General features: G+C 39.9%; 1 long non-coding RNA gene across 1 annotated transcript in view; it reads right to left on the bottom strand.

The window, feature by feature from the left end:
- Nucleotides 1-2,887: 2,887 nt before the first annotated feature.
- The window catches only part of LOC143690166 (uncharacterized), a 61,393-nt gene continuing 41,088 nt past the window's right edge, over nt 2,888-23,192 (bottom strand). Inside the window, exons 2-3 of the long non-coding RNA XR_013179018.1 lie at nt 3,127-3,294; nt 2,888-3,008 (exon numbers count right to left, since the gene is read on the bottom strand). This is a non-coding gene — a long non-coding RNA (uncharacterized LOC143690166). The remainder of the gene's footprint in view (nt 3,009-3,126; nt 3,295-23,192) is intronic.

Below are 23,192 nucleotides of genomic sequence, written 5' to 3'. Positions count from 1 at the left end.
AGCGGACTTCCCGCGCTTGATCACCGCGAGAAGGTGAGTACTTCTTATTACATGAGAGTTAAGGCCCGCGGGCTTTCAGGTAGCCCCGGGGACTCGGAAGAGCTCTCCGAGTGATTAAAGTACAGTGCCGACTGCAAACATGGGGCAGTCCGGAAGTTTACCTTTGTTAGCTCCCTTAAAGACCCTTTTAGCGGACGGCTCCTGTGAAAGTGAGCCGCCCACTTGTAAGCCGCCAGAGTCTGGCGCTAGTTCAGACACCTCTGACTCAGAGTCAGATGGTGATGAGACCGAGGGTGCAGACGCGCCTCCGCTGATCGATTGGGGGAGGCCCCCTGTCTCACCCACACAGCCTTCCGCCCCGCCGGCGCCTGCTGCAGGGACGCGGCGGCTTCCGGTGAATGGTTTTGGTGATCTCGCCAAAAACCTTCACCACGGGCTCCCTCTGGTGGCCGAATCAGGTAATTACAGTGGCCCTCCTTTGCGAGACCCGGAACCCCCAGCGGGCTGGTCAGGGGAGGGGCAGTTACGGCCGTGCCCCCCGCCCGAGTGGAGCAGGCGCTCAGCAGCGCTACTCTGAAAAGAATAAACCCCAGTGAGCCTTTTGAAGCCTGCGTGCTGCCGACAGAGTTACAGCCCACGGCAGTGCTATGGCAGCAAGAACCATTACTCTGGGTTCACCCTGGAGTTTCCCCAAAAAAGGTCCTAGAGCACTATCCTACAGCTGTTGCAGATCTGGCCTTAGAATCAATTAAAAGGGCCATACAACATTTCGGCCAGCAACCTGAAAACCTCAGAGTACCTTACTCTTCCCAGCAACTTGAGATACTCACTGGGTGCATAGATCAGTGAGCCATCCTCCGGTGTACATTTCTAGGAAGCATTAACAATCAATTCCCAAAAGCCCCCCTTTTGCAGTTTGTTACTCGACACCCAGTAATTTTTCCTAAAGTAACTTCGCCTAAGCCACTAGTGGGCGCCCCCACCGTGTACACGGACGGCTCCAGCTCCGGTTCAGGAGCATACTATATGGAAGGGGACACTCCCAAAACAGTGCTCTTCCAACCACAAAAACCTCAGTGGGTCGAATTGCAAGTCATTATTACAGTCCTGAAAGAATTCCCTGGCCCCCTGAATATTGTTTCTGATTCCTTGTACGTCGTAAATTCTGTAAAAGTTTTAGAGACAGTAGGCATTATAAAATGTTCCTCCACATAGAGGTCTGGTCCGATGGAAGGATGTCCTGTCGGGACAATGGCAAGGCCCTGACCCAGTGCTCAGCTGGGCCAGAGGCTCTGTTTGTGTTTTTCCCTAGGAACCAGGACGTCAACCAGTGTGGGTTCCGGAAAGACTGGTGAGAACCGTGACATCACCCGAGGAGGCCAAGGAACTGCTGCCCAACAAATCAGCAAACCTTCAACCTGAACCGTTCGACCCGGCCTCCAACTCTGCTGATGATGGCGACGAACGACAAGATGACAACAGGAGCGCTAGTCACCCTTCTATCGTATAGAAAGGGGACCAGCTTTAAAACCTCCCTACCTTTACTAACCTCTCCCAACAGGTGGAATCAGACCTTAAAGTGCTTGGGAAGATCAAGTTAACCCCCATTGCCTTCGACCTTTCCAAACTGGGCGAGACTGTACAAAGTCTGTGGAACCGAGTCACCTCTTGGTTCTCTTGGCCCAATTTGACTACTTGGATTCTCGTAGCGGTGGGACTATTAGTGGGATTAGTCACTGTTAAATGCTTGTTAGAACGCTTGTTCCAGACACAGCAGCAATTACGTGTCACTACCATGTTGGCTATGTCACTCGCCCCTGATGCTCCTGGCAACGACCGTCCCACTGCCCGGTCCTCCCCCTCACCGGACGGTCCATCCCGGCCACTCAGGGCGGGACGCTCGAAAGCAAGGTCAGCGGCAAGGCCCATGGCTGTGTCCTGGGTATAAAAGGCGGCACCAGATGTCATAATTTTTGTCTAAAGGATGATCTCTAAGGCAGAGTCACAGTCCTGGCCAGACTAGACTCCGGCCATTGCACAGAGACATCTAGTGACACTCTCGACTCTGGTTGCCGCTCTCCTGAGCCCCGCTTAGCCCAGTTGCGAGGCGAAGCACTGCAGGGAGAGTCACGTGGTTTCCAGTTCACGGGCTCTCCGGTCTCTATATGAGGAGGCATTCTGGTCGGTGCCAGAGGTTCAGCCGCAAGATGGCTGGAGCCTAGTCCAGACTCCCCAAAGCACCAAAACAAGTAGTGGGCTAATCAAGCTCACGGGAGCTCACTCATCAATGGAGACACTGGGTCTAAGAAAGGGTCTACGGACCAAAAATAATAAAAAAGGGGGAGATGTGGAGAGCCGCCTCCCAGGTCAGGCCTAGTGGTCGCGCTGCAGCCTGCTCTAGAGTTTCCCCCGCCCATCGAGTGAGTCAAGATGGCGCCCGCATCCTGTTTCCGCGTATGACGTACGCGCCCACCAACCCTATCTTCCAATCACCTCTGTATACGTGGCACTAACCTATTGGGTTTGGGCACAGTATATAAGAGGTTACCCGGACAGGGTGGGTGGAGACGACCCATAGGGAGCCGTACCTGACGGCCGCATAGAGGTTGTTCCCCCGCGGGGTATTCTGTCCCGCGCGGAACCTGTAACAGAGAATGCAAGCTTAACTCCAGTAAAGGTCTGTGCTTACAACTGCTACGTGTCTTGGATCTGTGTTTCTCACCAGCGCGGATTTGTCTGCGTCTCTTTGTCTCTCCTCATTGTCTCACCCGCCGGCCGGGGGCTTGACGCTGAGCGAGAAGTCGCAGACAGTCTGGGATATATGTGTCTTGTTCACATTGCATTCTTAGCATTTATGACATGAGAAGAGTTCAGTACATATCTGTTGATAGATTAAATAAATGAATCCCTGCATTCAGATCAAAATATCCAAGTGGGGAGGCATTCTTAGAAATCTACTCCAACATCTTCCATCCTATCAGAAGTCCATTTTGCATCCAAAAGAATTCCTTACAAGAAAAAAAAGAAAGTGTGTGTGTATGCTCATGGCCTCTTCTGTGCTCATTTTACCAATTCTCATGAGATACCACATTTTAATCTCTGCTCAAACAGCTATATGTAACTGACCTGAGTTCATACTTCACTGTGTGACCCAAGAAGTAGTAATGATTCTGCTTGCTAGTGCCGAGAACTCAGATTCTGGTGAGGCAATGGTGTGCCAACATATCTCAGAACGCTTACTCCTTGGTGACCTTCTCTTTGCATTTATTTATGGTGGTTATAAAACAATGCCCCCTGCCGAGCAACAAAAAAATTCAGTCTACATTTTAAAATCAATTGCTCTACAAAACACAGGATAATATTGACAATGTGACTCAAAGACAAGTGTAAATAGTATCCCTAATAATTACCTTTCTTCTAGTAGCTCTTGAATCATCCAAAGGACCTGGCCTATATTTTGAAAATGGTCATTCTTAAATTTTATCGAATGAAAAAATAGAGAAGTTTAATGCCAAGGGTTTCCTCTCAAATGCCTCACCATTTGAGGAATCCCTTATGTTAGGAGTCCAAGGCAAGAAGTCTTCAATGAAGCACAACAACTTATCTGGCTATCTCGGATGGTGTTTTATTTTGCAAAGATAAGAGTGAGTCATGTGGAGAAGACTGATTTTGTCCTATGCTTGGCTGTCAGGGGCAAGAAGGAATCTTCTAGGGGGATTGTGAAGGTTAAGGCATGACCCAAACTATTTTGTCATTTCTTGTTGCATATCCTGCTACTTTCCAGCATACGCATTAAGCTTTCACCCTATTGAAATCCTCATCATTTCTCATATATGCCATGCTGTCATGGTCAGGTTCATGTGTCAACTTGGCCAAGTGGTGGTACCTGTTTGTCTGGTTGGGCAAGTGCTGGCTTGTCTGTTGCAATAATGACATTTCATAGAATTAGATCGTGACCATGTCAGCTGCATCCACAACTGATTCCATTTGTAATCAGCCAAGGGGAGTGTCTTCTGCAATGAGTGATGCTTAATCTAATCACAGGAAGCCTTTTAAGGAGGATTCAGAAGAGACAGGCTCTATTCCTGCTTTGACTGGCGAGCCTCTCCTGTGGAGTTCATCCAGACCCTACATCGGAGTCATCAGCTTCACAGCCTGCCCTGTGAATTTTGGATCTGCATTCCCATGGTTACGTGAGACACTTTTATAAATTTTATATTTGCAAGTATTCCCTGTTGATTTTGTTTCTCTAGAGAACCCTAACTAATACACATGCTCTTTTACTTCTCTGGGCCTTTGTATACAACATTTCCTCTGTCTGTAATGCACTTGCCCTTCTTTTTCTACGTAGAGGAAAACAAATGATTCAAGAGTCTTCTCTGGTACAATTTCCTGGGTGAAGCTTTCCCACATTACCCAGGCAATTAGTGGCTATTGCCCTTGGGATATTCTATTTTAATTATTTGTTCATATGTCTTTCCCCCAGACCATCAAATTCTTTGAGACAACCACCTTCATTCATCCTTGTATCTTTACAGCTTGGCGAGGCACAGTAGCTGAATAAATGCTGATTGACCTACCGAAGAATCATTTGTCAAGTGTTTGATTCCAAGTACTCACCTCTGAACTGTTAAGATAAAGAGAATTCTATGTAATCTGTTGTAAAATGTTGGAGATTTTTCAATTTACAAATCCTAAAATATTTGTTACAAAAATTTCCAAGGAATTTTCTATATCAAAGGAAGATTCATCTATGTCCTATTTTCCTTTAAGTACAGACAGACTCTAAACTTAAATTTTCTTCGTTTTGAGAGTCTTTGAGCCTAAATCCTACAGACAAAATTCAGAATTCTCTGAAGATAAACCTCTCCTCTTGCTTCATGCAGGCTCTGTATTCTGGGTGTCTTCACATAATAAGGGAAATGTTAATTACCAAGCTTAATGGAAAATCATCTATACAACAATTAGCTAATGAAGTCCAGGACCACAGGAATTGAATTACAATATGTGTGGTTGCTTATCTCTGAAAAGATTTTTACTATCTAGCCTGAAGAGACACATTGCTGTGTGACAGGAATTTATTTGGACTTCGAGTCTGGCCTTTTTTCTGTGTTGGGGGAAATTGCATTACTGGGTGGCTTGGAGATTTATCATCCTTATTTAGCAGCAATGACACTTCCTGACTACAGGCTCCTGAGACCCTTCTAAGCTCAAGTATAGAAAATCCTGACCCTCGTGTCCCTCCTCTACCTCTGGACAGATTTCTTGGGGCAAAGTACTAACAGATTGAAAAGGCAAAGGTTTATGGGAAAAGAATGAGAGCAGAGGGGATAGCATGTCGATAGAAACACGCAAACTGCCTTATCACCTTCCAAAGAAATCAAGTCAGATAAGTACGAGTAGAAACGGGACGTAGGAATCCTGCAGTGTGAAAAGGTAGGTGGCAGAAGTAAAGATGTGAAACCACAGGGAAATGAAACAGCAGCACCTCCTCCCCAGCCTTTGGCCTCCCTCTGCTTCATATTTAGGTCACATCACCACCGTTTTCCATACCAGAGAAGTGATTCTCAAACTAGCTTCTGCAAACCTGCTCCCGTCTCAGGTGATCTTTTATATACACAACGAAAAACTGCCAAGCAACTGTATATCCTCAGTATATTTAAAACTTCTCTTTTTACCAAACCTTCATTTCTCTCTCTCTTTCCTTAAATCTCAACTCTCACCATTTCTAGAAACAGTGACTTTTTGAAAATGCTTTGTTATCAAATATCATCAAAGAAATTTAAAAGAAGAACCTCTCAGACTAAGAAACACTATTGTTGGTCAGTTTGGTCACAAAACCAAATGTTCCCAATTAGGTTAGATATTGAAATTGATTCGAAAGAGGGACATTTTAACTGAGGGAACACTAAATTCAATATGAGTCACTTCAAGTGTAGCCTGTTTGGCTTCATTAGATTAACAGAGATAAATATCTTATGCAACAATTAACCAAGAGAACGTCGATTTAACTGTCAAATCACTTTTCTTCCATTTGCAATGCACACCATTAATCACAGTCGTATATAAACCCTACAACACAAATGAACAAAAAATATTGGGTTTCACTAGACGTACTTCTTTTAAAAATTGCACACATTCTTTATTCATGTTGCAAGGCCTTTCTACTGCTTACAGGGGTAGAATTGGAAAACTAGAAGGAAACCTAGAAATCACCTTGAATGGAGTTTTTCTAACTTTTTTAAGCAGAGAAATTGTCCCCCCCCCCCCCCCCAAAAGAAGCTCAATAAATAGAACAAGTCAGAGCAGAGTTTTTCACTGGGACATTTAAGAGTCCCATTTCCCGGCAGCCTCCTCACTCTCGGTCACACTGTCTCCCCCCATCACCCACCCCAGCTCCTGCCTTGACTCCCAGCCCAAGAAGCAAACATAATATAGAATGTGCAACAGTTGAACTTTTACCTAGGACAGTAATGTGGAAGGAACCTTTTGTTTTACGGTTAATGAAAACTGAATCCAGGAAAGGTTCAATTACTTTCTTAACTTAACACAATCAGCCAGTTGCTAACCCAGCACCAGATATGACATCCCTATGACACCTAGCTGCCTTCAATCATTGCCGAGGTTTTTCCTGAGGCAGAATGCTAGAAAACAATCCTGTTCAAAAAGATGCAATCAGCTGCCTTCTTTATTGCCCAAAACAGAAGTCACTTTTTATTACAGAATTTGATAGGGCAGTCAATCAACACCTGTTTCCTCTCAAACACCACAATCCTGGAGTTCTGTTAAAACAGCTGTTATTCTATATAATCTTTATCCATGTATCTCTATCAAGGACAACAATTTACTTGTCAAATCTGTAACATAATACACACAACTAATAATTATTGTAAAACATTTTTAAAATATAAAATGCTGCATAATTAGAAATAAGAATATGAAAATTATTCTCTATAAATAAAAACAGAAATACACGGGGCATGCTGCCAAAACACTGCACACCCCTCTCCGTAACCATTGTCTATCTCAGAACATCATCAGTGCAAGATCACAAATGAACTATGGCTGCTTTGGCACAAGGAAAACACATGACCCAACATTGAAATGGGCACAAGGAAAACATATGACCCAACATTGAAATGACCTATTGAGCAATGCATGAGTGGCTGCTGGCTGCAGGTTGTTTCTTGTTTGTTTTCTACCCTAAGCTTATTTTTTTCTCGATTTATATCAACCCCGAATTTAAGGTAACTATTGCCTTCTACTCATAATTTTTCTTGTTTTCCCTAAGTAAAAAGAGAAAAGGAGGTAAGGTATTTCCAGTATAATATAAAGAGAGCCAAGCTAATTAAATGCAATAAGAGCTAAGTGAAGGAATAGCCTCTCATACCATTAGCCTACATGCAAAAACCAAAGTCATAAACATTAAGTTCTTTGTCATTTAGTTTAATGCTTTTTAAATGTGCTAAGAAGAAAAAAAAATTCTACAATATTCTGGTTGTGAAGGTTTTATTCATTAGTAATGAGTTTATTTCTATAATGGATACCAGTTTATAAAGAATGCTTTGCATATGTGAAGTTACTATAAAAGTCTCTAGTATTGAATAATATAGGCAAGAATATAAGTAGTTACTAAAAAAATTATATGTATTTCATCCCCCCAAAATCAAAAAACAATGTAAGAAGGAAAAAAATTTTAGATATTTTAGAAAAAAAGATTTTTAAAATTCACATGGATTCAAAATTTTATCATAAAGAAATGAGTTCCAAAACCTAGTATACCACCCACTTAAAAATCTGTCCAAAGAATCTAGCATCCTTCCCACTAAGATAACTGAAATAAGATTTAAAAGATTACCAAGAACATGACCGTTATATAAAAATATCTGACTCTATAGCTCACTTGCTTGATGGTATCTAACTGATACTTTCTATCAGGGAAATTTCCTGTTATCTCCTTACTGAGACCTGGCCACCATCGTATTTGTAGATTTACCATTATGGGCCTAGAATGTCCTCCCCTTTTTTCCACACTTTAGCATTGTTTACCATTTAAAGGCCAGGTAAGTCCGATTTTTCTAGGAGAACTTTTTAGACTATTATGATCCCCCTAAGATTACCTAGCCTTGACTGGGTCCACCATTGTGCTCGTTTGAAACTGTTATGGACCCCAGAAAGGCCATGCTCTTCTAATCCAATCTTGTGGGAATAAACCTACCATTGGGTGGGACTATTTGATTAGATTGTTTCCATGGAGATGTGATACTGCCCATTCAAGGTGGGTCTTAATCCTTTCCTGGGTTATGAGAGAGAACTCAGAGCTGATACAAGAAGCAGACAGATGAAACCAAGATATAGTTGTTTGGAGATGCTATGCTAAGGATTAAATCCAGAGTTTTCCCTGGAGAAGCTAAGTGAGGAACAATAGACACTTGTAATGAAAGTCACTGGAAACAGGAGCTGAGAGAGCCATTTGATATCAGAAACCTGGAGAGAAGGACAGCAGACATCACCATTTGCCTTTCTATGTAACAGACAAATCCCAAAGCCATGGGCCTTTTTTCAGAGTCAAAGTATCTTTATCTGGAAGTCTGAATAGAAAGTATCAGTTAATAGAGGATCTTCGTTGCCACAATGATAAGTTGGAGCTTTAATTAAAAGGATATCCATTAAATAAAAATCTAAAATTATGCAAAGCATTAGCCCATTTATGTTGGAAAAATAAATCTAGGTGCATATTTACTTACATATAAAAAGCAATCTGGCATGATATACAAAAAACCTTTATCAATGATTGCCACTATAGTGGGGAGGGCGTAGAGTTGAAATGGATTAAAAGGAAGCTTTAGCTTTTTATCCTATACACTCCCATATTTAATGTTATTTTTATAATAGGCTGCATTAACATATCACCTATGTATATGTGAAAAACAATTTGAGAAATTTCTGTTGTGGTTTGTTCATATTGGTTATAGCTGACACTTATTAAGTGCACTAATCCAATTGAGGTATGTATTATTTTCACTCCTTTTCTACAGATGATGAAACAGACATATGAAAAGATCATATAACTTTCCCCAAATTACACAATCATAAGTGGTAAATCCAAGCCATTTGATTCCTGAGCCTGGTTCTTGGATCACAGCCCCCACCAGCTCCACAAACTGGGATGAATTTAACCTCTAAGTTTCAGGTTCCCCATCTGTCAAAGGAGAATGAAATGCGATAATAAATTAAAGAACTTAGCACATTGCCTGGCACACAATAAATGCTGATTGTATGTGCTCATGAGTATGTGCAGCAAATTGTAGCTACTTGTTAGTGTGGTTGGTGTTGTTATATGTCGGTAGTTAAAAGACATCATTTTCTGATTTGATTGCAAGTTTCTGGTTCTAAAGACTGCCTTGAGCTTACCTCACACGTGCCATGGTTTTTCCACACAGGAAAAAGTAAAACACACTACTTTTGGAAAAACTATAGAGAACATTATATTTTAGCAGAGATGCAAGAAGAGCAAACATCAAAATGCAGGAGGCTTCTCAGCCAGTCGCAATTTATATGATGGAGGCCTTGTCATCTTGCAATCAACGAGAAGAGCTACAAATTGTTAATCTCCAAAACATCTACTTTCATACACACCTGCCGTTTGCCCCTAATGCTATTTCAGAGCTCAAAAGGAAGTCATATGTCAAAGGCTGCTCTATAATCTATATTCCTTTCATTTGATCATCCTTTTATGGAATTTTGCTTTTTAATCGTTGCTTTTTAAAAGCATATTATCATAGTAACAAATCTACAACTCAAAATTTCCCATTTTACCACTTTCAGTTGTATAATTCAGTAGAATTAATTACAGTCACATTATTGGTTCCCTTCACCAATATCCAGTACTCCAACTTTTTCAGCATCTCAAACACAAACTCTGCATCTATTAAGCAATAACTACCTCTTCCCACCCTTATCCCCACTTCAGTCCCTGGTAACCTATAATCCACTCTCTAGCTCTATAAAATTTTCTTTGTCTGGGTATTTTCTATAAATGAGATCTTATCTCATTTATCTTTTTTGTGTCTGGCTTATTGCTCTCCATGTCTTCAAGGTTCATACATGTATCAGAACTTCATCCCTTTTTATGGCTGAATTTTATTCTATTGTATGTATATATATCACATTGCGTTTCTCCATTTATTTATTGATGAACACTTGGGTTGCTCCCATGTTTTGGCTATAGTGAACACTGCTGCTATAAACCTGGTGTACATACATCTGTTTACATTCCTGCTTTCAAATCTTTGGGGTATATACCAAGAAGTGGTTGTTGCCTTTTTGGTGAGTTGATTTAATATTTGATCATTAATCCTGAACAGAGAACATTTTCTATAATGAAAAATAAAATTAGGAATTAATACTGTTCTATTTTGTGGGAGTTTTTAAATATGGTTAAAAAAAATTAGCTGAAATGCTGTTAATTGAACTACCCAGGCAAAATGTGTGGGAGGCATTCTCTCTGGGAGCCGAATAGTTTGGATTAGCAGCTTGTTCAGCCTGTCCTTCGCAACCTCATTCTTATTTTTCATCAAAATTTCCTCTGTCAATTGGCAAGCATTAAATGATTTTTTTAAAAATCTGTGGTGACAAATTGCAAACTAACCTCAAAAAAGGTCATGTTATTTTTTTCTCTAAGTGTTTCTCTCTCCCACTTTTCTGAGAAAAGGTCATGAATATTTCATCAAACACAAAAGAGAAGAATTTCATAAATACGATCACTTTAAAATTATAAACATTGATCTTTTATGCAACTGTTATTAAATTCTTTTAATGGAACAACTACTCAGATCCTCTTTGACTTTCGTTTTCACAGCTTCCTCTCCCCACATCTCACAGGAAGAACATTTAGTTGCCCAAAGTCCCCACGGCTGAGTTCACAGGATTTAGAAGTAGAGAAGCCTCCCTCACCTGGCAGCAACTGCTAGTTTCCTAAATAACTCTTTCACCATCACCTGATTCCCACTGTCTTGTGTTAACTTTTCAGAGATACTTAGTATTTCTCAATCTGCCATTTACTCTGTGCCTTGGGCAAATTACTTAATCTCTCTGAGTCTGTTTGCTTATGGGTAATAAGCAAAATCTGTTTGCTTATGGGTAATAAAGGTATAATAATAATACCTATTTTTGTGAGTCATTGTGAAGATTAAATATATAGGCAATATACAGTACCTATTATTATCACTGCTTGTCTTAAATTCATCTGACTACCCTACTTTAATAAACAAGGGCGGTGCTGTTACAATGAATAGTTAGAAACCTGAATAACCCCAGCTCCAAGGGCCCCTAGGTGTGCTTGCCTTCTAGGCTGGAATGGCCAAGCTGTCCCTGGGGAAGTCAGGAAACCTCTTCTCAGTTCCTTAGTGTCTTCAGGAATGACTTGTGGGGAGTGCAGGTGGGCTCCAGGCCTCTGTCAGAGGTACCTCAGTGGTGAGCCGTGACACTGCGGATTGTGACTGGGTTCGAATGTCAGTACCAACATTTATTAGCCACGTGACTGTGACAACTAAAATTATCTTACCGCAATTTCCTCTTCTGTAAATTGGAGATAGATTATACTTGTACTCCCTTCCTAGGGTTTTTGTCAGGATTAAATAAAACAGCATAGTAAAGCACTTAGTGAAATTCAGAAGTATACTCCTTGCTAGCCTCAGTCCAGGTGGGGGTCACATGAATCAAAAGGGACTCCTGCCAGCTTATAGAGCTGCTGTCATTTCATTCTTGGCAATTGCACCCTTTCTGACCTAGGGGTCAAGGCAACCCCATCATGGCTTTTTTCTGTTCTGAATATTAGATTTTTACTACACTGAATCTGCTTAAATTAGAATTTTCTTCTGCCTAATTATCCAACAAGATAATCATTTTGACTGGTGCTTACAAGATTTTATAATATAAACTTGGAATGGATTTGCACTATTAATAATAATAGTAACTATGCTTTATTGAGATCTTACTATGTCAATCACTTCTCATGCATTATTTAATTTAATTTAATCAACCCTATTAAGTGTTACCCCATTTTACAGACAAGAAAACTGACGTTCAGAGAGGTAAACTTACTCAGGTTTACAAAGCTAGTAAGTGTTGCAGCCTGCGTTTGAACTAATTTTAATCTAAAATGAACTGCACCTAATCTAAAATGTGTAGTATAATCTATGACCTTTGAATCCTGTGTTGAATGCTATATAGATATAATTTGCCCCATGACAGGATGACAGGGATAATGCAGTTGCTGTTTGCCTGTGGGTACTCTGTGGTCACCCCATTGACTGGGGACACAACCCAGACAGGACTAAGCCTTCTACCTGCCATCCAATTGTTCTTTGATCTCAGAACTGGACTCAACCAATGCATTTTTCAGTAAATGAAAATGCATTCTTCCTATGAGATCCTGCAAAGAAAATAAATGGGTATGCTAAAAACCCAATGGTAATCTAGAAATACACATTATTTAGGAAATAAAGTGTCCTGTTAATCGGATGTTCTAGTTAAATCCAAGGTGTCAGCAAATGAATGGAATCTTAAATATCAGTTTTCAAATAATCTGCATATAAAGCCTAACACCCAAACTAGATATATTTTCATGTTTTTTGACAATTCAGAAGTCTCGAGTTGTATCACCAGGTACTTATCAGGCATATCAATCACCACATTGTAAACTAGCTGTGAGGCAGAGAAGTGAAATTTAAATGGGATTTACTATTAAAAGAACATTGGTACACAGAGGGTGTTGCATTTGATTATTGAGTGAAAGTGTCATAAATTTTTAGCTCTATATTTCATCCTACTTAAACCAAAATCCATAAGAGCCCCCAACAAGTGAAAAACATGTGACTACTTATTTGCCTAGAACAATTTAGGTCAAATTCATTTGTAAATGTACTATCTTCTATTGTCTTTAGCCATTGCAACTTTCCTACATTTTGACACATGCATCTGTGAATTTATAGTGTGGATTCAAGGATGAGAACGGTGAACATAGACATGGGAAAATGGAAAAGTCACTGAGAAATGTCAAAAATTGATTCAATTTTGGGGGGAGCATCCCCTGAAGAGGGGAGCAACAGGGGGAGCATCCCCTGAAAAGATCTGCAGAGTTCCTGTGCTGGTTTGAAAGGAAGTGTGCCCCCTAGAAAAGCCATGCTTTAATCAAAATATCATTTTGTAAAGGTAGAATAATCTCTACTCAATACTGTATGTTTGAAACTGTAATCAGATCATCTCCCTGGATGATGTGATTTAGTCAAGAATGGTTGTTAAACTGGATTAGGGGACGACATGTCTCCACCCATTTAAGTGGGTGTTGATTGGTTTATTGGAGTCCTATAAAAGAGGAAATATTTTGGAGAATAAGAGACCCAGAGAGAGCAGAGAATGCTGCAGCACCACAAAGCAGAGAGTCCACCAGCCAGCGACCTTTGGAGATGAAGAAGGAAAACGCCTCCTGGGGAGCTTCATGAAACTGAAAGCCAGGAGAGAAAGCTAGCAGATGATGCCATGTTCACCATGTGCCCTTCCAGCTGAGAGAGAAACCCTGACTGTGTTCGCCATGTGCCTTCTCACTTGAGAGAGAAACCCTGAACTTCATTGGCCTTCTTGAACCAAGGTATCTTTCCCTGGATGCCTTTGATTGGACATTTCTATAGTCTTTTTGTAATTGGGATATTTTCTCAGCCTTAAAACTGTAAACTAGCAATTCATTAAATTTCCCTTTTTAAAACCCATTCTGTTTCTGGTATATTGCATTCTGGCAGCTAGCAAACTAGAACAGTTCCCTTTCCTTTTTCCTCTGCTAATCCAGAAGAAACTCTCCCACTCGTACCCCTTTGAGTCTTTCCTCACAGGTCTGTTCTTTCAGTTTCCTTAGGATTGGATTTAGACTCACCAAGAGGCTTATGTCCACATCATCAGTGTCTCAATCCCACTGCCTCAGGCAGGTCGTTGCTAAAGCTGCTCCAGCTCTGACTCTCCCCGCAATGGACAGTGCCAGATCAGGGGTGAGCGCTTTGGCAGCCAAGGCAGTACTGAACCTCTACAGACACTCTTAGACTGTTGGCATTCTGAGAACGCTGTTGAGCAGGGAAAGATTACTTTTGAGTTCTCCCTTGTCTTCCATCTATCTAATGACTATACATGCGCCAAAGTGATTCCTCACATCAGGACATGTGTAGATTTCATTTGGTTACAGTATTAAAATCTGTTTTTATGTGCTGACCACATAGTTTATTGACCATATGGATGGTCTTCTTACAAATGTAAAATATTAGAGACAACAATGGTGTGGAATTCTAAATCAAACCTCACTGAACACCCACCTCTGGTCAAGGAATTCCTAATGGGTAGACTGCTGTATTCATTTCTGTGGAAAACAGAATTCTAAAGATGTATCCCCAAGAGTTTTCAAACAAACACTAATATAGGTATGGCTGTGACGGAACTTTGCAGATGTAATTAAAGATACAGAGTTAAAATAAAGAGATTATCCTGGGTATCTGGTGAACTCTATTTCAACAATGGAACCCGTAAAAGTAGAGTTATCTCTCTGGTTGCAGTCATATAGAGATGCAGCCAAAGATGATGCAAAAACAGATGAGGCAGAAAGGAGGTGGGGGGAAGGTCAGAGAGATAAGAAGCATGATAAAGGTCCAGCTTGCCATTATTGGCTTTGACGCTAGAGGGCATCCAAGAGCCAGGGAAGGTGGGAGGCCTCTAGAAGCTGAGAACTAGTGTTGACAGCCAGCAAGAAGAGGACATCAGCCCTACAATAACAAGGAACTGAATTAAGCCAATGACCCAAATGAGCCTGGAATTCTCCATGCACATCCAGTAAAGAAAGCATCTCTGCTGACACCTTGATTTTGGCCTTGTGAGACCCGAAGTAGAGCCCCCTGAACTTCTGACCTATAGAACTCTGAGATAATAAATGGATGTTACTGAAGATGCTATGATAGTGGAAATTTACTATGCAATGACTAGTGTTCTTATAAGTAAGAGACACAGACACTCTTAGCAGAAGGCAGCAAGTGGCATGGAAAGCGGAGATTGGAGGGATGCAACTGCAAGTCAAGGATTGCCAAATGTTGACAGCAATTGCCAGGAGCCAGGAAAAAAGCAAGGAAGAATTCTTCCCCCAGAGACTTCAAAGGGAGCATGGCCCTGCTAACACCTTGACTTTGAACTTCTAGCTGCAGTAACTGTCAGACAATAAATTTCTGTTGTTTTGAGTCAGCCCATTTGAGGTAATTTGTTACACCAGCCATAGAAAACTAACGAAGGCAGCAATAGAAAATTAACATGATTTCTCAAATAAAAAATGCACTGATCTCCATTTCTCCAAAATGCCCTATTTGGTTATCCTATCAAAATTATCTTTCTGCTCCCATTCACTAGAATGAAGAAAAAGTTCATATTTACTCTAAAATGGAAATGCATATTCATTGCAGGGGAAGAGTAATATTGAGCTTCTAAATTTTGTGAGTTTTTTCTGCCATCTACCCACTATTAGGCTACAGGAAAGCCACTGTGGAGCAGAAATGTGTGCTGCATTTAACATAAAACCAGGCAGTTTTGTGAGGCAAAGGAAGAGTTTTAAAATCCTGTTAAATGCATTTGACTCCCCGATCAGGCCTGACTTTAATAGGAAAGAAACCCAATTTTAGATCTGACCTTAGGTACCTAAGTTGAATGTTGGAAAGGTTCGAATGTCTTGTAGAAGTTCCAGAAATTGATACAATATCATTCTTTAAAATACTTGCAGGAACTAAGTGAATTCAATCAGAAATGCCAACTAACAGTTATGGTTGAAGCCATGGTTTTTCTTCAGCCATTTTGTCCAATGTCTGGGAACAATTTTTGACAAGTTTGGTGAAGTCTAAACCATATTTTCTAAGGGTGTCTTGAAAGAGCTCATCCAATGAAGAATCTAACAGGACTCGGTTTATTGGAATTTATGCTAACATCGGCTGCCTCTGCAAACGGCAGCAAGTATGAGAGCTGAGAGCAGCGAGGTGGCAGCCTTACGTCACTCAGGAAGGGAGAGACTTAGGAAGACAAATGGATGTGCTTGGAACAAAACACTTCCTGCATTCCCACTGCAATTTCTCTTTGTAATAAAATCATTAACCATGGATAGGGACACTTCTTGGGCTCTGAGCCACCCTCCATTTGTCAAGGTGGAGTTGATACCAGGCAAAAAAAGTTTGAAGTGGGCATGGCCCTAAGTTTAGACATTCTGCATCACTGTTCTCCAGAGTTGACATAAATTAACCAAAACACATAGTTCGCATTTCATGAGCAATTTTTAAAAAATAATTTCTGGTAACATCTGTTTTATTTGAAATTCCATTTTCTGAAACAGTGTGTGGGGGGAGAGGGGCAGTTGTGGGGAGTGTGGCTCTTATTCCAAAGAAGCAAAATCAGCCAATCACTCACCTTTCAATGGACCAAGACTCTAAAATCTGGAATCCATTTCTGGTTCTGCCAGTGACCTGGAATATGAAAATGAACAGTTCACAGACTTTGGTGGTCTCGCTTACACTTTCCTTCTACCATTACACTACAGATAAATAACACTTGTGCTTGAGGGTTTAGTCTTTCAAAGCAGAAAGGCCCTGGTTCCAGTCCCAGCTCTGCCTTTTAATAACTGTGTGCCTTTGTATTGCTTAGCCCTTCAAATTCCAGTTTCTCTAACTTGAACATGGACAGAATAACATTATCTATCTCATAAAGATGGTATAATAATTAAATAACTTAAGTTTAGCATAGAGCCTTGCACATAACTAGCATTCACAAATTTTAACTATTATTACTATTATCACTATTAAATGGGACTGGCAGATACTTTCAGGTAACATATGCAATATGTATTTGTCAGGCATTCCTAGTTTCACATTATCTACAGGTTTACATCAGCGGAACCAAATGGTTACCCAATAAATTGCTTTACTTAATCTATTTCAAAAAAGAAAAAAAAGCAAGCCTCATTGGCCACACACATTCTACCGCCACAACTTTGTCGTCTTGACACGCCCCAACCTGTAAAACTGTCTCTCACTATGCGACTTCAAATAACAATGTTTTCTTTAAAAAAAAAAACGGAAGAGAGAGACAGTGGCAGGTGAGAGAGAAGCTGTTAGTACCAAGCAAAGCCTACAAACAGAAAGCAAACGAACCCCATTTGTCTTTGTCATCACCACCTGGCTTCATTTCTAAAGCTTAGAGACCATTTTTGCAAGCTCGGCTGATTACCTGAGCTTCTGTCACCTGAGAAGTCCACCGCAGTCAATCTGGACCCCAGACTGAGCCCTGTAGCCTTGATGCTCGTGCTATAAGGAACAACAACCCCAACAAGGGCTGAGAGGTGTCATGGCAAAGGGAGGATGACATCTATTCTCAAAGGACCAAAGCATTCCATCTGATTCAGGCAAGAAGCTTTTCAGATAACCAGACTTGTCAAGCAAATAGAAACATCAAAACTTGAGCTCATCATATCTGGGTTTGTCCCTGGTGGGTGTAATCTCACACATATGTTGGCAAAGAGCAATACACTAAATAAGAAGTGAGAATTTCTTCTTTGCCTCCCTTCTGTAACTGTGGTAAGTCAGACACGAGAATGCAGTGGATTGTGGTTACATAAATCTTCAACCCAGAAGATATGGTTTTGGACCCTGCCTCTGTGACCTTAATCTAGTCAATTAAACTTCCTTGAGTCTCAGTTTCTTCATCTTTAAAATAGTAATTTCAGAAATAGTGGTAAATATTTAAATGAGGTAGCACCTGGGAAAAGGGAAAGTCCCTGGCTTTAACAAATCCGCAATATATCTTTTTGTCCTACTTTGTCTTATCCTGACTTCTACCAACTCTTGATTATTCATCAGCTGATTATATAGAAAAAGGATTATACTGATTTTTTTCCTCTCCCCTTTCTTTCAGGCATTTCCAACAGTTGCTAGGCTTTTTAGGTTACTCCTGCCCAGAAGGGGAAATCATAGAGGGGATTTATCAAGGATTTCTACAGAATATTATGAAAGGAAATTAGTGGCATTGGGCTTAAATAGCATTTGTAAATTTCATTTCTCTAGATTTTCTGAATCTTATTAAAAAAACAATCCAAATCTGCATTAACAATATAGATATAAGGGCCATTATTATTCCTTCAGGACTCACTTGCCTTAAAAATAGAAGAAATGACAGTATTTCGGAGTGGGATCCAGTTTGGGTTAATTAACACCATTTGAGAATGATCATTATTTTTTCTTTGAAATCTTATTGAGGTATATTCACACACCATACAAACCATTCAAACTATGTAATCAATGACTCATAGTATCCTCACATAGTTATATATACATCCCCATGATCAATTTTAGAACATTTTCACTAACAATCATTATTATTAAGATATATTTTCATGTAACCTGAATTTATTCTTTTATTTGCCCTAAAACATTGTAATAACCAAATTTTCCTTCTACTGCCATGGCCTTTAGAACTACTCAAATGATATTTTTGCTCACAGGAGAAAATTAAATGGCTTCTGTCCAAGTGAGATATTATTCTAGTTAATTATTAACATTAAAATTCCAATTTACTGTACAATACACTAAATAGACAGATGCTGCCACTGCCATGGGTCAAGGCTTTTGTAAGAGACAATCTCATACTAGTCAAGTATGAAATGATGTTGAAAGGTTGAATGAGCTGATGGCATCGTGTGTGCGTTCTGTGAGCTCAGAACTGTTGGGACAGAATGAGACCCACGGAGGTTGTTTGGGGTAATGACGTTCATTTCCATTCGGAAAATTGTGTCTATTGATAGCATTATTGAACAAAACACAGTAAAGGGCACACTGGGGCATTTCAAAGGAAATAGAGGGCTCTGGATCCAAGGACAGTCAGGGTACGGAGATGGGAATCAAGTGGAGAAGAGCCTAACAAAGCAATATATCAACATGCCTAAGTTAAAACAGTTCCATCTACGCATCAAAAGAATTTAGAGGGTCCCAAGTAAAAGGAAGGGAACAGAGATCAGAGGACTCAGTCAGGAAAGTCTTTGAGGTTTGAGTGAAACTGAGAGGGAGGATTTGAGAAACAGACATGCTTGAGGCAATTAGCTTCTGTGGAACTTCCGGGTGAGAGTAATAAAAGGTGGGAACTTTGAGCGGGTGGGTTTGAAGGAAATGTTTTATTATGTGATTGTGATGGTGATTATCTATGTGTATATATTTGTCAAAGCTCATTGAAGTACATACATATAATGGATGCATTTTTATATAAATTGTACCTCAATAAGGTGGACTTTGAAAAAATAAATTAAAATCTTAAAAAATTAAGGAAGTTAAATCAACAAGATATTAATTTCTACAAATTTGATCTTTCTCTTTTTTTTACTGACTTTGAAATCAAATTGGGAATTGCTAGGGATTATGCATCTCAAAATTATGATTTTGAGATGCAGACACTTGTGAAAATCACACTGTGAAAAGTGGATAGAATTTGATTTAACTGTGTATGTGTTTTTATGACCAATGATGCACTCAATTTAGAATAGGGTAGTTTTTATTCTCAGCAATTTATTAACTAGGGTGATGTCTGCATGCACATTGCCCTGTGACATATTTGGATCCTAAATCCTCAGTTATTAATTAATATAAAAGGCATAGATTATAAGCAAATGCATTGCCTTTTCTAACACAGACTGTGGCAGGATTGAAAGCATGGGTCACCGATCATCAGCATCAGTATCATACAGTGTGAAGTGGGACTTAGCAGGCTTGAGAGAGTCAACACTCCTACTGCGATAACCAGAAGAAAAATAGACAAATTGCAAAAGTTCATTTTAAGATCTCAGAATACTCTGGAAGCAATGAGGCCTAGATGAACTTCAATGTCTTGGGTGGAAAAAAACAATTCCTAAGTAAGTTGAACATAATCACCTGTTTTCTCTCCTTGGGGCACTTGCCATTTCTGGGTAAGAGGCCAATGACTGAGCTTGGCCCAAGTACAGTAAAGCCAACAAAACATTTGGTGTTCACACAGATTTAGAAGAATGGCAAGGTTGTTCTTTTACCATGGATCATGTCCTGTGATCCAGGATAGCATGGAAGTTGGGGAGTCTGGGAGCCCAGGGCTAGAAAGGCAGGATGAAGTCTCCCACAGATGCTTCTTGCTTAGTATTAAAGTCCCACTGAAGGTAAGAGACCTGCCAAAGTATGACTAGTCTCCCACTGAAGACAGTTGCCAGATTTTGAACCTACATGGTGCCAGAATTTAAAGAGCCAATACCTCAAAACATTCAAAGCATAGCAAATTCAGGATATAGAGACAAAGACCCACCAAAATCTTAATTAAAAGTCTGGGTAGAGATGCATATGTGGTTCAGCGGTAGAATGCTCATCTACCATGCAGGAGACCCAGGCTTGACTCCTGGCCCCTGCACTCCCCTAAAAAAAAAAAAAGCCTAGGTGGGCCATGCCTGAGAAGTAATAATATGTATTAATATTGTTAATAAATATTAACAGAAGTTGATTGAGATTTATTCAAACTTCAACACAACCCTGGCTCATTCCCATACCTGGGTAAAGAACCACCCATAGAACAGAAGGGCAAAACTTGCTTAATCTTGATATTTACTATAAGCATAGACCATGATAGCATGACCTCTTGATCCCTCAGACCTTTTAGGTCTATTTGCCTAATAGAAGAAACTAGAAACCCTCCAGTGGCAGAATTATGCAGAGCCCTTACAATTCTTTTACAGTCAATGACCAGCATAAAATCAAATATTAATAGACATATAAAGGGGCCTGAAAATGGGACTCATAATCAAGAGAAAAACAAACAATAAGTAACATACACACCAATGATTCAGATGTTGGAATTAGGAGACAAAGACTACAAAATAACTATGATTAAAGTATTAAAGAAAATATAGAAAAATATGGGCAAAATGGATGAAAAGATAGAAATAATTTAACAGAGAGATTGATTCTATAAAAAAATAAATGGACATTTTAGAAGAAAAAAATACATCTAAAATTAAAAACTATTTGGAAGGGTATAACAGTGACCTGAAAACTACAGAATATAGAACTAGCCAAAAGGTAGGTCAAAACAAAATATCCAAAAAAAAAAAGAATGGCAGGAACATAACAGCATGTAAAAACACATGGTACACTGACAAACGTTCTAATATCTATGTATTTGGAGTCTTAAAAGGGGAAGGAAGAAATTGGAGCAGAAGCAATACCTGAAATGGTGATGACCATACATTTCCTAAAATTGATGAGAGATACCAGTGTGCCAGTTTGAAAGTATTATGTATCCTAGAAAAGCTATGTTTTAATCCTGACCCAATCTTGTGGGAGCAATCATTTCTTTTAATCCTGATTTAACACTGTAGGCTTGAAACTTTTTATTAGATTATCTCCACAGAGATGTGACATGCTCAATTGTGAGTGTGACCTTTGATTAGAGGGAGATGTGACTCCACCCATTCCAGGTGGGTCATGACCAGTTTACTGGAATCCTTTAAAAAAGGAAACATTTTAGGGAGAGTCAGAAATGACAGAAACAATAGGAGTCTGAAAGCTGACAGAAACTTCATAGTGGAGCTGACACAGATGTAGACACGTGGAGAACAGAGACACGGATGTGTGGAGATGCTTGGAGCCCTGCAGCGGTCGCCATGAGATGTTAAGCAAGCCAGAATCTGGAGAGAGTCAAGGGAAGCCAAGAGATGAAAGCCAGCCCCAGAAAAGCAAAGTAAGGATCCCCCACAGGAAGAGACTGAAAGCAAAAGAGCCCAGGAGCAAGGGACCAGCAGATGCCAGCCACGTGACTACTCAGCTGACAGAGGTGTTTCTGACCCATGGGTCTTTCCTGAGTGACGATAACCTCTTGTTGGTGCCTTAATTTGGACACTTTCACTTCCTTAGAACTGTAAACTTGTAACTTATTAAATTCCCCTTTTTAAAGGCTGTTCTAGTTCTGAGAATCACAGCTGTATCAAGAACAGTAAAGAGATCATCAGGTTTCCTTTCCTGACTTTGCATTCTGACGACATGCCTAGGCCCAAAGATTAAGGAAAACAAAAAGTTTCGTTGATTGCCACTTTAACCAGAGTCACAGTAACTGCTGCTGCTACTACTTCTGCTACTACCTCTGTACCTATGAACAATACCCACATGTGCTTAGCACTGTAGTCTATAAAGTGTGTTAATACACATTATTTTTTTACAGGAGTTCTAGGAAAAAGATATAATAATATCTCATTGTTATTATCTCACTCATGTTTATATGTGATGAGGAAGCTACATCTCTAAATAAAGAGCAGTATATTTGGGGTCTCTTTTGTTACAATGGCTAGCATTTTCAATAATAACAATCAAAATTAATATGCTGCTGATGCTACTATAAAACCATTTGGGCAAACAACTGTCCTCTCCAAGTGCTATCCATCCTGTTCAATATCACAAGCCTAAATCCAAATTTCTTCCTTCATAAGAAAAGAAAATAAACATAATAAAAGATTAAAGTAAAGATTAGTGAAAGGAATGAAAGAGGATAAAAGATTCAAGTAGAGATTAGTGAAAGGAATGAAAGAGTATACATATAAGTACCTCAGTTACTCATCCAAAAAAGCTAGAACTATCAAAAATAAACATAGCTTTAGAATATGATGAGAACTGATACTTTTCATTCTAGAGATAGACTATCAAAAAAGTCAACACTGAAAGCTGGGACATTTAGAAATGATTAGAAGACAACATGCAATAAATACATATGCAGCATGCATAATATTCTTTATGGCTGTCTATTTTAATATCTGTTTCCCCCTTGTTAAATATAAACCAGCAGCCATTCTATTCATTTTTATCCCTAGTGTATAGCACAGCATCTGTTCTATATCAAGTTCTCAAAAACTCTTTTCTCAATGAATAAAACTTGCCTAAGCTCGCAGTGCTGTCTCAGCACTGCCTCAATACTGTTTCCTCTGTGTCTTCTTTCCTCTAAGTTTCTTTGAGGATAATAGCCATGCTTGTCGCTACCTCTAATTCCACATCAGTAGGCATAGCACACACAAAATGGACACTAAAAACAGTTTCAGAAGCCCAAGAGTAGTTTCTAGCTCATATTACCAAGGAAAG

The sequence above is a fragment of the Tamandua tetradactyla genome, chromosome 7, assembly GCF_023851605.1.
Source record: "Tamandua tetradactyla isolate mTamTet1 chromosome 7, mTamTet1.pri, whole genome shotgun sequence".
Taxonomy (NCBI): Eukaryota; Metazoa; Chordata; class Mammalia; order Pilosa; family Myrmecophagidae; genus Tamandua; species Tamandua tetradactyla.
The sequence above is the reverse complement of the archived record's forward strand: the minus strand, read 5'-3'. Positions and strand labels throughout refer to the sequence as shown.